Source organism: Alligator sinensis, unplaced genomic scaffold (assembly GCF_000455745.1).
Source record: "Alligator sinensis unplaced genomic scaffold, ASM45574v1 scaffold366_1, whole genome shotgun sequence".
In the NCBI taxonomy this organism is placed as follows: Eukaryota; Metazoa; Chordata; order Crocodylia; family Alligatoridae; genus Alligator; species Alligator sinensis.
In genome coordinates, this window is record NW_005841851.1 from 2352460 (window position 1) to 2363932 (window position 11473).

At 41.4% G+C, this 11473-nt stretch overlaps 1 protein-coding gene across 1 annotated transcript in view; it reads right to left on the reverse strand.

Annotated features, from left to right (window-relative positions):
* Window positions 1-2770, reverse strand: part of GNB1 (G protein subunit beta 1) — a 79815-nt gene extending 77045 nt beyond the window's left edge. Inside the window, exon 1 of the mRNA XM_025211603.1 lies at window positions 2678-2770. The gene's annotated coding sequence lies outside the window, so the exon portion shown is untranslated. The remainder of the gene's footprint in view (window positions 1-2677) is intronic.
* Between the last annotated feature and the right edge of the window lie 8703 nt (window positions 2771-11473).

Here is an 11473-nt window from a genome sequence, read left to right on the forward strand (position 1 = left end):
CTTTCCCTCTCATTGCAGGGACACGTGCATACGCGTACACATGCACGCCACCCATTCCTGGCCCTGGGGTACCTGCATCACCAGACTGCAGGAGCACAGGGACTGTGCAACCAGGAGCCACGTGATGCTGGAGCAGCCAGCAGGCACGCAGGGAAGCAGTGAAAACTGCAGCAGGCAGGTGCTTCTGGTTGGGAGAGGGTTGGGGGTGGGGCAGGGCTGGGCTGACCTTGCTGGCAAGTCCTGCCAGCTTCCCCTGGGTCCTACTGCCCCTGGCTCCTGTCATCTTTGACAGACAACCAGGAGCAGATAAATATAAATTTTCTAAATTTTTTAGGGGCCCCACGGGCTGGACAAAATGGGCTGGAGGGCCAGATCCAGCCCACAGGAAGAAGGGGTACAGACTGCCTCAACCCAGCCCTGTAGAGGGAAGAGGGTGCAGTCCAGCACCCATTTCACCATGTAGGGGTGAAATGGGTCATGTCCTAGCTTGAGATTTGGCTATGGAGAGGGGTGGCAGTACTGCCACTACTTCTCCCACTGCCAAATTTCCTGACCCATGGGGAGTCCTGTGGGCTGGATTTGGCCCATGGGCCAGAGGTTGATCACCCCTGCTCTCAGGGAAACATTCTCCCAATGTACTAAGCAAGATCAGTTTGAGTTTGATGCATAATAATACATTTGTCCCTTAGCACAAATTTCTTCTCCAGCAATCCTGATATAAGTAGCATATGTTTTTGAGGGCATTACCACTGTAATGGAAGGTGACATCAGTGTGAGCATTAAGACCCTCACTTGTGGGACTGAACTGGAAAGGAAGATTGCTCCCACGCAGCCAAACACACAACACTGGCAATTAAAAATAGTCTAGTTAATAAAAGATATGAAAAAATATTTTTATTTAAACAATATGAAGGATTTACCCACTATCTAAATCTACTTAAGCATAGAAGTGAGCAAAATCTAGTGCATTCTTTTAAATAACTACCAATGTACTACAGGAAGGTATACTATATGAGCAATTCCAAAACATACAAATTTAAAGACGAAACTTTCAAAACTTTAACTATTCCATTTTTCTATGTACCTTTTAAAAGTAGGCCAGTAATCCCTTTCACTCTACAAATACATGCCTATCTTCAGTACCTCAACTGAATCAAGCTGATGAGTATCATCTATTGTTCCTGTTTTCAGCAGACTACTTAAGAAAATTTAATTGATTAACTCGGTTTACTTTAAGTGGTACAACGCTCCATTTAGCAGCATGCATGACTCCACACATTCTTACAATTCCAAAATCCCCAAAATGAGAGGTGGTCAATCAAAGTAATACATTCCTCAAGTACAGCGAAGTTAAATAATTTCAGCTAAAAAAAGTTCTGCATATTTTCCATGAGCAGAATTAAAATAAAAAAAGAACAAAACAGCTTCCTGGTGATAGACCCCAGTGCCCCCAGCATTTCAGCATGTGCTTAAAGCTCAGCATAAGAGTAATCGCACGACACCTGGACAATACACCCTATTTACTCAAATCCAAGACAAGTTCCCCACCCCACCCCCAGCCCCATTTAACACAGGAAGAAAAGTCTCATCTTGGATTGGATCCAAGTACCTGCCAGGGCAGGCCTAGCAGTCAGGGGGATGGGAGGGAAAACATGGGGGAGTTCACCTAGAAGCAGGGAAGCTGCTGTAGTTCTGTATCTAGGTCCAGAGCTGGAGGTGCGGCCGTTGCCTGGCCCACTGCCAGATCCACCATATGCCCCATACCCTGACCAGAGTCAGAGCTGCTGAATACAGCAAGTGGTAGGTAGGCAAAAAACGACAAGAGGTGGGGAAACAAATGGCTGTGGGACAGGCACAGGGCAGCTGCCTACCCCTTGCCACTACTTAAGAGGAAGACAAGTTTAAGATGACCCTTCAATACTTACACTCCATAGATGAAAAAAGCATAACAACTTTATAATTTTCCATGTATAGTATCTAATGGTGGGGGGAGGACATCTTAAATTTGAGGTAGTCTTAGATTAGGATAAATGCAGTATAACTTTTAAGTGTCTCAAAACTGGAACCATAGTGCTTTAAAAGGAAACAAATGGTGTTCAGCATTAAAGTAACTACTTGCATTTCATCATAGGAGGTGGATTACACACTTTACAGCATAGGAAAACAAATACTCTGTCCCAAGGACCTTTTAGTACGAGCACCTGATTTTGCAAAGGGCATCAGCTGTGTAGTTTCACACAAACTTCAGGGGTGTGTTCCCATGAGCGCACACATGTGGTTTGCAATGCCACAAGCTACACACAGCATATGTATAAGTATTCACTGTGCTCTTTTTTTTTTTTTGGTTGGGGGGGGGGGGGGGGGGGGGGTTTGACACCAGGAGATCCACAATAGTCTCAACTTAAGTCCCAGTGGACATGCATCCATATCCCAAAATTGCAACCCCTATCCATGGCAGAAATGCCAAGGACTGAACAGAAGGCTAGGAAGAAGCAGAGCTGGGGAGACCTCCAAGCCTTGAATAGGGAGATGTCTGGAAATAAAGAGGAAGCCTCTTTTCTCACCAGCTAATTGTGGGAGATAGTGTTCAAATTTTATCTGATGCTCACTAGCCAAAGGCAAAGGTACAAACTAAGCAGAAAGCCAACAGCAAGAGGACAAAGTTTTAGTTTCTTACCTGGGCATAGTCACTACTACAGTGCCCCCTCAACCCCACCTGATTTTTGGTATCTGTCTCAGAAGAGTAGTTTTATTCCTCTAGATACTATACCTGAGGAAAAGGGGGGAAAGAGAACAGAAAACGCAGAAGATAGGTAAGTATGTAGAGAACAGAAAAATAAGAGAAAGTAGAGGGGAAGCCAACACTGAAAATTATTACAGGGGTGGGGAGATATACCCACTGCCAATAAATAATGAAGTATAAAGTCAAAAAGGGAAAGACAAATTAACAAAAAAACAGCAGTAATGTGTTGAGTTAAAGCTTGGAACTCTAGAGATTTGGGGTTCATCTCCTAAATCTTCTGCAAACTCTCTATAATGCAGTTCCCAATTAATTTTGGACATCTACGTCCTGCAGCAATACAAATATTTAATTCTAAAAAAAATCATCAAGCTGATCATCATTACTATAATTATGATGTATTTGCAAACAGTAAAATCTTTTTTCCTTTTACACAGCAGGAGGCACATGGTTTCAAGATCCAGCATAAGCACACAACACAGCAGGTAATTTTCACCCTAGCAAGTAAACTTAGTCCTCAAATAAATTTCTCCAGACCTGGCTTAGATTATGAAAATGTATCAGATCTTTGTGAAAAAGCAGGATTTACACAAATAGGAATCTTAAAGGATCACAATATAGACACTATCCTCTTACATCTAGAACTTGCCAGACAGCATTACCCCAAAATTTCCAGTATGGTTTTAAACATCTCCTTCCCGCAATCAAGGCTTTAAAAAGTCTCCCAATTCTTCAGAGTTTTCTATCATTTTTTATAACAAAAGTAGAATATTCCCTACAGAAAACGATATAAAATTGAATTTAAAAGAAGCTGAGAGTAAATATGATACAGAAAATCACAAGAGCTGTTAGGAATTATTAAATTAGAAATATTTAAATAGTAATACCTAACAATCCACAATTTAGTTTCCATGAAAAAAATGTTTTCATGAGTCTTTTGTCAGCAGTAAACAAAGTTGCTTTTGTAACAGGAATACAGCATCTCCCTGATGTGCTGGAAATCCAAATAACATGATTACATATGTTTACACATGAGAAGCAAAATGAAAACAGCCAGTGAGTGGAAAGTGAAGTGGACCTGTCTAACTTCACTATACAGAAGAACAGCAGAGGGCCTGCCTTTCTGTCAAGAGCGCCACAAATCAGGTCTGCACCTACCCGTAGTGTCACTCCAACCTCTTCCCCTGTGCAATCTGCTGATCTATTTGCTCCCTTCCCAATCTACTGCTCCACTTTCTGCCTGATTTGCTGCTCTACTTTGTTTCTTGCCCTGTCACTGTGCTGCCTGTCCCCTCGTTGGTCTGCCACATGCCACACAGAGGCAGCCTGTGACACTTGTGGCATGCATGCCACTGTCTGGCCACCCCTTGAGTAAAACATAAAAGGGCCAGATTCTATTTCACCTGTTGGGCATATAAGCGGTCTTAGGCACATACGTGCAATTTAGTTCCTGCTCAAGTCCCTGAGAATCCACTAATGCAGGGTTGTCAACTGGGGGTACCTGGGAAGGCTGTAGGGGGTATGCGCGGGCAGGCGGGGGTGGAGCACTGCTACCCACCACCCTGCGCCACCACCTCCCAGGAGCAGGGCTGGGGCGGGGTGGGGCAAGGGCAGCAGCACCCCTCTGCAGGCCACACAGGCACCACCCGGCCGACCAGACACAGGGAGGAAGCTTGCACGCAGCAGCTGCTGCCGCCACCACCCCACGCTGCCGCCACTCTGCATCTGGCTGCACCCTCCCCAGCATCCAGCCGCCGGGGGTACACTTACGAAAAAAGGTTGAAAACCCCTGCACAAATGCATCAGCTCTTGTAACAACCACGTTACCCTTAAGACTGAGTCACAAAAAAAGTCTGCAAACAAGAGGATGCACCCACCTTTTGCATTAAGTGTTTTTCAAGGACTCAGGAAGAGTGGAACAGAATCACACTTGGACATGTAAGTGGACTTGGCTGCTTAAGAGGTGTAATGAAATCTGGCCCAAAATATATTCAGAAACATTTAAAATCTATTTTTCACCATTTATGTTAATTCAGTTACATAGGTAACATACATGCAAGACAAAAAAATCCTGCTGCTTGAGAACAGCTCTCTTTCAATAAAAGACTGCATAACATTTTTAGTAAACGAAGCCTTCCAATTCAAAAATTCTATGGAGTGTTTGTAACTTGTATGACACAAGCTGCTATACTTGCCATTGATTGGATCTTCATAGACAATTCTTCTATAAAAGCAGGCAGAAGAACTGCAAATCTACAGGAACCACAACATACCAACACAACGGGAAGCTTACTTATGGACATTTAGCTGGACATGTCTCAAACCAAAACAAACTGATCCATAGGGTTGAAGTGGTTTAGTTTTCCTGCTAAGTTCCTACTTTTTGGAAGTGTCATACCTGTGCTACTAATAGCTTAGGCTACTGACTACTAAGCTCAGTGCTGGATAAAATGCGTCATGCACAAGCATGTTTATATTTTGTACATAGGAATAATCCTTGCCACATGGAATGAGCAAGTTTCAATCAAAACCCCTTTGAACTAGCAGGGATAGATACAAATACAGCTCATTCTTATGATACAGGTAAACTGTTTTTAGTCCTTATAATTAACAAGATTTCAGATGTCAAAAATAAGATGCTTAAATACCATCTTTCTTTCCCCCTATACTGCTACATGCACTTCCAAATAGCGCAAAGCATTATATTAAAAAGTGGTTCTTGATATATTAGCTACCAGTCATAAAAGCAAAGAAGAGACGGTAGGAGCCAGTAATACAATAGTGACCTATTTTGTAGCATGTGGTTTACTTCACTTACTGAGCTGCTGCTGCTCCCCTTGAAAGTGGAATGAGGCATCATTTCTGACATCAGAAACAGCAATGGGCTAAAAGGGTTTCTGAGCACATGCTAGAAATATTGCACAGGAACCAAAAGAAAAATAATTATATAACTTTGATGTCTAGACTCTAGCAAGTTAATATTGACTGCTAAGATCCTTAAACCATTGAGAAATTTTATAGCATAACTCTGGATTAATTTGCCAGAGTCTAGACATCAAAGTTAAACTTTCAAAAGTGGTGAACTCTGTGTAAAGTCTGTGCAAAAACAATTCTCTTAAGAGTTTACAGCAAAATGACTTAACATTTTTAATCTACAATCAAATAATTAAAGGGGCCTGCTTACTGACTTCTGTCACTGAATATTAAGGTGTGTAGGTCAGTAAAACCTAGATTCTCTAATGCATAAAAAGTAACTACCGTACATTTGATTTAAAGACACTAAATTTGGGGCCATTCAACTATAAATCCTTGGATTACTTTAAATGGATTTAAAGGCAAAGAGTACTCAGAAAATGTATATGCTAATTTTAAGGCAGTCTCCCCTAACTTTTATTAAAATCCAGGACTTTGTAACCTGGAGCATAAATAAATTGCTATAAACATTAAGTGAGCTGTTGGTGATCTTTGAACAGCCAACACCTTTGCTCAACAGGCAATGGTCCCCATCTACTGAGAGCTTCAGAGGGCCTGCTGTAAATCACCTAATAAAGAGCACATAATAGGAGTATTCCCACTGCAACATGCGTCTTCCCATAACATTTGGAAAAAAGTCTAAAACTTTGATTAAATTGGTTGGCATATTTGTAATTAATCAATCATTTAAGCAGGACATAAAGAGGGAAGAAGTAATGTTGGGCTATCTGTTTTATTTTCTCAGGCCTATTGAAAGTAAAAAGCCGCTTTTTATTTTAGGCCCCTTGGACAAGAACATCTCAGTGGCAATTTCCACAATTTAAAATCTGCTGCAAAAATTAAATCTTTTTTCCAGGCTCTTGAAACATACAGCTGTCTGCTTTGATAAGTTCTCTTCTTTTATTTACCAAGTATGAGTAGTACCCCAACATCACGCCGTTACAAAACTCCGCATGCAAAATGTAATGCTTATGTTGATGCTCCTTTTTTAATGCAGCAAAAGACTACAGTAAATACAGCATTGTAATACTCTACATAAAATATGACGTGTCACACAGAGTATTGAAGAATCACCCAACAATTTTAAAAGCTTTACACAGGAAAGAGAAAAAGGAGAGATTTTATCTTGATCTTAGCAATATTGCTCATTCAATAATGAGCAAAACAGAAGTTATAGCATCCGTTTACAACGTTGAAAAAGACTTAACAACAATATATCATAGCATTTTGCAATGCATACCCAGACAGAAGGAACATTGCACTGAAGCTCATATTTGCTCATAACTGGCCAATGTTCTCATCTGTCCTTAGATTTTCACTTAAGAAACCTAACAATATATCTAACCATTAACTGTCTCAGAAAACCATGCTCTTACATGTTCAGACTGTAAAATAACCTATACTAAAACAGCTACATTTTTTCCCTGGTTAAAAAAAAAAAAAAAGCATCTGAGAAATATATCCAACATTGCCAACAGAAACCCAAATGAGAAACCTAAGTTGTCCCAAGAATGTGTAGACTATTACTACTGGGCATTTAAATTAAGTCTCCAAAGCAGCTAACTTGTAATTTTAAAGTGAACTATAAATTCTTCTGTCAGAAAAGTCGGTTTCTAATCTGTTTGAACTTCCCACAAATAACAAGATCCTCTCACAATAAATACCTGTGTCAAGTTCCATACATTTTCAGATAAAATTAATCTCTACTTATAGACAAAGTGATTTCAATAGCATACTCAGTTATAGAAATGTATTTCCTTAAAACAGCAGGCATGCAAGCAAACAAAAGAGAAGCAGCTATAAATCTGATCATCAATAAATGAGAAAACAGGAGAGGGAGAAAAAGGCAAGGAACATAGAGAAAGTTTAGAAGCAGAAAAATAAGCAAACTGACTTTCACAGGCAGATAAGTACAGAAGCATTTTAAAGCAGCTACATAAGAGGAAGATGTATTTTTTTCCTACAGATGGGAAGGTAATAACTGCTACCAGCTTTTGCACTTAAGATTATCTAGAATATGATTAGAAGGGAACATAAAAACAATAGCTAAAAGGTTAACAGTTATCATTCTGATGTAAGAAAATAGTGTGAAACACATTAGCTATCACTTTCATATCACCAATGTAGGTATGGTCATTTATGACATCATCTTGGTAGCTTTGCAAAATTCATACCACTCAGTCTCTCAGAATGAGGGGGAAAAAAATTGAGAACAACTTCTGGAGTGTGAACAAGGCCTGGTGCATGACCTGGTAAAATATTCACAATCATTTGTTAAGGCTGCATTATGAGCTTTCAGAGCTGAATATTTTAAGTATTTTTTCTGTTCTCAAAGTTGTAGGTAATGAGAATATCCTTCTCATTGTAATAAAAGCAAAGCAATAAATAGCCTGATTATCATCTGGCTGTAAGTCTGCTGGTGGGGGAACAGCAGATCAAGGCCCCTGCAGTGAGGGAGGGAGTGGGGCTGGAGCTGTCTGGGGGGGGGGTGAGCACCCCTAGAGGAGGCATTGGGGTGTTCCCCCCCCATAAATCCATGTACAGGGTTGGGGTGGGCCCATAGCACCCCCTCCCAGTGCCTGCCACCTACCCCAAGCACAGCTCCTGCTGGGAAAAGCCCAGCACCGCCCCCAGCTCCAGCACACGGTGGCAGCCAGCTCTTGCCCTGTGCAGAGATCTGGGGGGCACATGCCTCCCCCAGGGGTGCGCGCAGTGATGGGAGCTCCCCCACCCCATGCCCCTCAGCTGAGCTGCTTGTGGCCCCATCCGTTGTCCTGCCCCAGCGACACTACCTCCCTCCCTCCCTGCAGCAGCCTCAATCTGCCCCTCCCCCCTCCCAGACTTACCACCCAGATGCTGTTCTCCAAGCTGCCAGGCTGGATGCATGCATGCTGCGGCTCTGTACATACATGCAGCATTTATCGGAGACATTATCGGCCACATCAGCCAAAAAAAGCCAATTGCCGATAATGTCAATTTCTCTTTTATCGGTGCCCATACAATATGGACTGACGTCTCGGTGCACCACTACAAATTTTATATTTAGGAGTGTTGGCTGATAGCCCTATAGACTTTAGAAAGAAAGGTAAACTCTGGTTAGTGGAGTGTACTGAATGCAACTGACAAGGCATCTTGAACAGGGCTAAAAATTGCTAGCACTAATGATAGGGCTCCAAAGAAAAAGCAGTTTAGCTTTCCAGAATTCAAATAATCTTTATCATGCATTAAACTATGCTTCCTTTCCAAACAAAGGATGCCTAGTAATTGTGGAGAACTGCAGGCTGAAAATTTAGTTAATCAAATATAACAAATTATTTTTGCAAGGCAGAATTTTATGACAAAAATATCAAACCAGTGTGTGTTGCTTTTGCAAGATTCAGTTAAGTCAGACACTGTTTCTTTTATCACTCCCCCTCCCAACCCTTTGTCCTCAACTCATAGCTTTCTCTCTCTAAAATTACCAGAATCATTTGTGAAAACTTCATTCTGTGGATTATCCCACTCTTATCACTTGTTAGTTACAGGACTATCTGACATGTCTCCTCTCTCTTGCACGAGTGTACTTCCAATAGTTCCTAGGTCTCATGTCTTTATATACCCAGGGTGCAATTCTCCCACTCCCACACACAGTACTTCTACCTACCAAGGCTTCATCTACATACCATTCTTACCCCGCAGGTCAAATTAAATCATAGCTGTGGAAGAAAGTGTTTAGCAAAAGAAGGATTTTAAACCAATCCATGTTTATGTCTATTTCACCAAAGGGATTACAGGTCCTAACAGTAACCAAGGCCTAACTTCCTCTGACACACCTAGCGGGTATTTCTAACTCAGCATAGTTTCTCTGAGCACCAAGCTAGGAACTTTTAAGCATTCCTTTTTAAACCTACCACAGTTCTTTTGATCTCCCGATTTCTCTGTCTTCTCCCTCACCTGACATCATCTCTTAACAACTCTCATGTGTTTACTGATATAAGTATCTTATCTTAACTTCGTCAAGCCGGCCATGTCATCTGGATGTCTGCTCAAGCAAGTTTTATTCTTCCAGCTCAGCCAAGGCGTACACTCAAGTGGAGGGCAGAGAAAGTGCTTCAGAGATGTCCTCAAGGACAACTTAAAAAAAAAAATCAACACTGATGTCAATTTGTGGGAGACTTGTCACCCAAGATCACCCCAAATGGAGGAAGAGTCTGCTGCAGGAATCTCAGTACTTTGAAACCTCATGGCAACAACAGGAGATGAAAAAGTAGGAACGGCAGAAACAGCATGTTGCAGCCCAATCAAGAATCCAATGCCAGCCACTCCACAAAGAAAGACATATCCAAGCTGCAGTAGCATCTATCAATCCCAGATAGGCCTCATCAGCCATCTTGGGACACACAGAGAGATGAGACAATCATGGAAGATGCTCATTCTCAACTGTAAGGGATTACTGAGAAAGTATCTTCTATTAATTCTTTTTCCTCCTTGCTTACCTTTTATTAAATTGATATTGAAACAGTAAACCCAATAACTAAATCCCAATAACCAAGTCAACATATAATATTCATAAAATAATATAGCAACTTCAGATATACAGCACCTACAAGAACCACACAAATCAGCTTTCTGCCTAGCATCTGAAATTAGCGGGACATAATTTAGAATGATTAGTTTGTAGTCTCACCACCAAGGATACTTATACTCCTAAAAAGTCCCAGAAACTTTACTGTGGCTTATATACATGAAAAAAAAAAAATGATAATGGAGGCATCTAATTATCATATATATACCATACCATATATGCTACTATATGCATGGGGGGAAAAAAAAGAGCACAGTACACACAGCAAGTAAGAATTATGCAGTTCTCAAACTGCCGTTACGATGTGGTTATCTTTTTGCTAGACATCTAGGACTTGTCTGTCTGGAAACTGAGAACACAGAAAAAGTCAAACAGTGCCCTTTCCATTTAACATATTACACTTCCAGCTGAAGTCTTCACCTTGAATAAAAGTCTTTCTTAACTAAAACCATACCAAACTAGTTTCAATATTGTAATTCAAATGATTACACATATAATATTTATTAAAAAGTTTGGATACCCTCAAGGTGGAATTCCATTTCCCTTTGCACATCTAAGTAGCAGATTTTTAACAACATAAGTAACATAAATGTCACTTACAGGCAGCAATTCTAGTTCCATGGCAGTCTGGACACCAAAGTGTGTGCATGTAGACTGAGCATAGTAGACCATGTGCTGTCCAGGCACGTATGTAGCTACATATGTGCATCCCTTGTGAATACATACCAGTATCTAAGACCTGAAGATACAGACAGCCAAAAATGCAGGATTAGTGGGTGTTTTAACCCAAATAATGCAGTGGTTAGGGCTCTCCCCCTAAACCCAAGGACCCAAGTTCTAGACCCATCCTTTCCCAGTGGGTTTGAATTTGTAATACCGACTTGCCACCACAACGCTTTAACCACTATGCCAGGGGCCAGATGTTAGGCAGATCCTTCTCTGGTATTCCTCTTGAAGCTGGCCCTCTGGCAACCAGGAGCAGAAGTTATATGAAGCTGGCAAAAGGACAGCAAGTCACAGGCTGCGTGGCTCAGTGGGTGGTTGCTACCTTGGAAGGGAATGGGCCATGGATTCTGGCCTTCACCCTTACTCCCAAAAGGACAAAAATCCCTCCACTTCTATGCCGTCTATTAATTTTACCCAATGACTATTAAATGCAAAAAGCGCTGGCTCAGCCTAAAAAGGAACACCAGAGA